This window comes from Panthera uncia, chromosome D4, assembly GCF_023721935.1.
Source record: "Panthera uncia isolate 11264 chromosome D4, Puncia_PCG_1.0, whole genome shotgun sequence".
NCBI classification, from domain to species: domain Eukaryota; kingdom Metazoa; phylum Chordata; class Mammalia; order Carnivora; family Felidae; genus Panthera; species Panthera uncia.
The window spans coordinates 53,749,441-53,755,067 of record NC_064807.1 but is presented as its reverse complement, the minus strand read 5'-3'; the positions used below and the strand labels follow the sequence as shown (position 1 = coordinate 53,755,067).

The following is a 5,627-nucleotide window of genomic DNA, read 5'->3' as shown; positions in this document are numbered from 1 at the left end:
GATCTAGTAGGGAAGGTGTACACAAATTATTACAACACAGAGAAGAAATTGGTGGTGTATCACATAAAATGAAGAGGAATGTGAAACTATCTAAGAAAGAATACTAGACAGAATGCACAATGTGTCTGACCCACTGTGGTAATTTCTTTTGTATTGCCCCCCACATGCAAGCCATCCCCCAACATCAGATGTTTTCAATGAGCAAGAAAACAAGCTGCTAGTCCTTTGGACTGATGAGTGAGGAGGGAGAGAGATGTTTTTGCAGACAGCTGCTTCTTCGGTTTCCAAGGGAAACAGTGGTAGAAGCTGCATCAGAAAAGGAGTGGGAAGGCTGTGGTTTAGCACAGATGGGCCATTCTATCAGGTGTTTATACATAAGTGGTTACCTGGACTTCCTCAGTGACACAGGATTGTGGAGAATATTAAAATGTTTGAATAGTGATAAACAACAGATTTTAATTTTTATTTATGAATTTCTTAGAAAAACCTTTTTTCTTGGAATTCACTTTTCCCATAATCTATCAAAGCCCAAGTATATTGCTCTTTCAGGGGCATAGTACATTTTTCTCTTCTACACAGTTCACGTATCTCAGTCACAGGCAGGGAAGAATAAAATTAGCCATTGGGGTCTGTGCACTTACGGCATGGCTAAAATAGTACAAAAGAAAATAATAAAGTAAACCATCGTTTATTCTAGCTGATTGGGCAGGCTTTCAAGATCTCTTGTGAAGTCTCTATTTCAAAGTCATCATTGGAACCTGGTTCAGATACCTGTCCCATGTCCCAACACAGCTGTGAAGTATCCTGCTGGGGAGCTCAGGAGTGGCCTGGCAGGGAGAGGAATCAACCAGAAATGGTTGGAACAAACTAGATCATGATGGAATTGGCTTTCACCAGGCAGGCCAGGAGTCTAAAGAGGGCCTGTCCCACTTGGGCTCCATCATATCCCTTGTCACTAGTCAAAAGGTCTGGCTTTGGGGCACATGGTCTCTGTAGGACTTGGAGGCAGGCAGAAAGGGTCATGAGCCCAGTTGAGCAAATTGGGCTCCAGTTTCATCAAGGAAGGGGGGGAACACTTTCTAAAAGTAGATCTTAGGGATTAGACAAATAATTATTTATTAATTCAAATTATTTACTGAGTGCCTATTATACACCAGTCATTAGATCCAAATGCTACTGCATGATTGGACCCATGGGTCTATACTAGACTTATGGCTATAAAACCAGTTGAAAGCACAAGTAGTGGTGAGGAGGCAACCAGAAACCATCACCATTGGCATCATCTGAGAATTTCACAGTAATGTAAATTCCACTGAATCAGAGACTCTGGGGGTGAGTTCCAGCAATCTGTATTTTAACAGGCCCTATAGGTGATTCTGATGTATGTTAGAGTTTGGTAACCACTGGACTACCTTGATGATATTTGCTCAGGTCTTGAATGAGGCTGAGAATGCCAGTCTTATGGGGATGGGACTAGGGAAGGGATTCCAATTTCCCATGGGTTGCTGGTTCCATAACTTACTTCTTCTGTATCATAAAGCTTCTTAGAACTCTTATAAAAACTCCTCATCAATTTCTGATATCTAGGACTAATTTAATTTCTGAGTTGAAGGCAGGACCTGGCAACCTTTTTTGAGCAAAACTTGGATACTAGGAAATTAGCGTCTGGAGGCAAAATATGTCTGGCAGATATGTCTTTGCTCTGATCACCCAAATTCTCCCTGCTAAGGGAAGAGTAGTTTGTTAGAGGACTGTTCTTGGGTGAATGGCAAGGGCCATGAACATGAGGGTAATTCTGGAGATTATGTAACTTCCTTCTCTTTCCTTTGACTCTTTATTTTGATTTCTGGAAATTTGTCTTCTTTTTCATGATTAGTGCTTCTAGATTTAGAGATTAGGGCAAGATTTCACATTGCTAGTCCTGAGGACAGCCCACCAGAATGCTGCAAACTCAGTTCCCTTCTTATATATCACAAAGAATGTGAATAAATAAATGACTTTATGGAATTCTACATTTATTAATTCAACAAGTACTTATTTAGTGCATACTCTGTACTAGGTCCTGTTCTGGATGTTGGGGATACATACTGTTAAAAAAAAAATATTTATCTTGGTTTAGCCCAGTAATTCCCAAACTTATTTGAGTGTTAAAATGTTTTATTGTGTAACATATATTCACATATAAAGGAACTAACATAGCACGGGACACTCTTTGAGAATGATAGATGTATCTGTGCAGGAATAGATATATCTGTACAAGAGACATGAGTTCCAGGCAGCTGAAGTAAGGGAGAAATTAGGGACATTTTGAAACACAGAAAATGTTGACCACAGAGATATATATCCAGTTAATTTCACAATCATTGTTGGCTACTCCATGATGGAAAAAAGTTTTCCCTTATATCAACCTGTCTGTAATAATTGTAAGTATCACAGTGATGGTGATTTTAGCTGTTTATATCAAATATTTTCACTTAATATCTCTTAATATCACTTAAGAGCTCTAAATTATTTTATTTCATTATTTATTTATTTTTTTAAATGTTATTTATTTATTTATTTTTGAGAGAGACAGAGAGCAAGTGTGGGAGCAGAGAGAGAGGGCAGGGGAGGGAGACACAGAATCAGAAGCAGGCTCTGGGCTCTGAGCTGTCAGCACAGAGCCCAATGTGGGGCCCCAACCCACAAACAGTGAGATCATGACCTGAGCAAGGTCGGATGCTTAATTGACTGAACCAGCCAGGTGCTTCACAAGCTCTAAATTATTTTAGACACGGTTGGAGCCTCCGCCACTCCCACAGCTGCCTGGAACAGACGGGACCTTGCCTCTCTGCCTCACCTTCCTCACCATGCCTTCAGAGAAGACCTTCAAGCAGCTCCACACCTTCCAACAAAGAATAGAAGATGTCTGACTTATCCGAGAGCCCCGCAGCCTATGAAAATCCCAGTGATAATAGAACAGTACAAGGGTGAGAGCTACTTCCTGTCCTGGACAAAACCAAGTTTCTTGTACCTGATCACGTCAACATGAGTGAGCTCATCAAGATCTTTAGGAGGCACAGCATTCTTCCTGTTAGTGAATGGACACAGTGTGGTGAGTGTGTCCACGCACATTTCTGAAGTATATGAAAGTGAGGAGGATTAAGATAGATTCCTGTATATGGTATATACTCAGGAGACATTTGGAATCAAAGTGTCTGTGTAAGACTAGAAAAGTACATCTGTTCTAGAATTTTTTTAAGCCCTTACTAAGGAAAAAAGGGATTTTACCAACTGAGATTGATCCATTCATCCAACCACAGATCGTCAAGACAGTAGTGTTCCTGCCTAGGAGTTGTAGGAAGTTGTTTTGTACTGCAGGCAGAAAAACAGAGCTCCAAATGAGCACATTCAGCTTTGGAAAACTATTATTTAACCGAAGCTGTTTTTTTTTTTTTCAAATTTAGAAGTTTGAAGATAAAATACTTTGCATTCTAAGTTGCCGATAAAAAAAAAAAGAGCTCCAAATTATTTTAGTGCATCTAAGAGCAAAACAATTGTTGGAAAGGTGGACTGCTTAATTTGATTAGTTATTTGTCTCCAAGTGGAAAGGAACCTTGCCCCTGAAATGCAACCAAATCAAACAGTTGCTTGTTGAATCAATTCTTCTTAAAGTAGAATTCTGTTAAACCTGTGAACTCCAGTCAAGATGAGTCTAATCTTCCTTCCTTATGGTTGTGCTGCAGACAAGCAGGCTGGCCAGGCCTTCTTCCTCTGTATAATAAGAGGCCAATGGGATTATTTCTAAGCTTCCTTCCATCTCTGACAGTCTGGTACAGGGTTTCTTGGCCTAGCGAAGCCTAAATGTGATGGGGGGAGAGGCTCAAGGCATGGCTTGGCTCTTCTCTACCTGGCCCCCTCTCCAGTCATCTAATGATGTTGTGCATTTCTCCAAATAAATATGTGTTGTGCTTTCTCTTCTTTCTTTGCCTTCATAAACAGTGTTTTCTTGGCTTGGAACACTTTCTTCCCTCTTTAGTCAGCTACTTCCTACGCATTCTTCAGGTCTCATATCAGACATTTTCTCCCATGACACTGTGATATTGTGATTCATATTAAGGAATGTGTATTTGGTCTTTGTCCAGTTTCTGGCATAAAGCTCCTAAAACTGTAGAAATTTCCTAGGTGGTGACCACCATGAAAGTGTCTTTTGTTATGTCAGTGAGGTGACTTTTGGAAAACCCCTGGGTCACCAGATGGGGGCTGGTTGAGGGAATCAACCTCTTGATTAGAGGGTTGGAAATTTCAGTCCCACCCACTGATCTCTGGTGAGGGGAGAGGGGCTGGAGATTGAGTCAGTTACCAATGGTCAATGATTTGATCAATTATGCCTATATGATGAGACCTCTCTATAAAAACCCAAGAGGTTGGACCAGGAGACTTTTCAGGTTGATGAACAGGCTGAGATTCAGTAAGAGTGGTGTGATCTGAGAGGGTATGGAAGCTCTGTCCCTTTTTTTTTTTTTAATTTTTAAATGTTTATTTTTGAGAGAGAGAGAGAGAGAGGGAGATAGAGAGAAAGTGCGAGCAGGGGAAGGGCAGAGAGAAAGGGGGACAGAGGACCCAAAGCTGACTCTGAGTTGACAGCAGAGAGCCCCATGTGGGGCTGGAACTCACAAACTGTGAGACCATGCTGAAGTTGGACACTTAACCAACTGAGCCACCCTGGCACATTGTTTTACTTAGCAGCCTCCTCCTGCTAGGCTGTGAGCTCCATAAAAACAGGAGCTTTGTCTATTCGTTGTGATATCTCAGACCAGCACAACACCCAGCACTGCTTAACCAGGACTTGTTGAGTGAAGGAATGCATGCTAGGCTGCTTGTGGAAAGAGGGGATACAGAGGACAGAGACCAGGCAAGGCTGACAAAGGTGTAATCAGTGACTCTTCTCCTGTGTTAGGACCTCCATGAGGCCATGATTGCACATTGCCCTTCATTGTGTTTGCTGCTGGCCTCTATTCTAACACAGGAGGGTGAGCAGTGAGCTTTGGAGGGACTTTAGGCTTGTGGGGGAGCAACAATTCTGGGCTCCATGTTTTTCCTACCTGAAGAGTGAGAGCCTTTTGGGGGGTGGGAATCTCCAGGGAGGAGAACTCAGCCTAGCCCTGTTCCTTGTCTGTCCTTGCCTCTGCCAGGCACACACTGATGGGCTCTCGGTCCTGGTCTTGGTATTACTGCTCATATCTCACACCCTGTTCTTTCAGTGGGACATTTTTGTTGAATTTATGCATTTAAGTGATTTAACTTTGAATACTTCTCCTAATAATATTTACTTATACTCCTTTAACTTTCTAGTTTTTATTGTGCTTTTTAGTCTTTTGAGTAATTTTTTTTTTTTAAGTAGGCTCAAGCCCAACTTGGGGCTTGAACTTACCACCTGATCAGGACCTAAGCTGAGATCAAGAGTAGGATGCATAAGCCACTGAACCACCCAGGCACCCCTCTACTGAATAATTTTTAAACCAGTTTGATCTTATTTAGTGGATGCTATTTTACATTCCTTTTGACTCTGTCCAGCCAGTAAGATATTTTTAGCTAAATTTTGCCCTTATTGGAAGATACTCTTAAATTGTTTATATTTCTTTTCT

General features: G+C 41.4%; 1 pseudogene; it reads left to right on the top strand.

Annotated features, from left to right (window-relative positions):
- The first annotated feature begins 2,613 nt into the window (after positions 1-2,613).
- On the top strand, positions 2,614-3,955 carry LOC125930896 (microtubule-associated proteins 1A/1B light chain 3B-like; annotated as a pseudogene).
- The last annotated feature ends 1,672 nt before the right edge of the window (positions 3,956-5,627 follow it).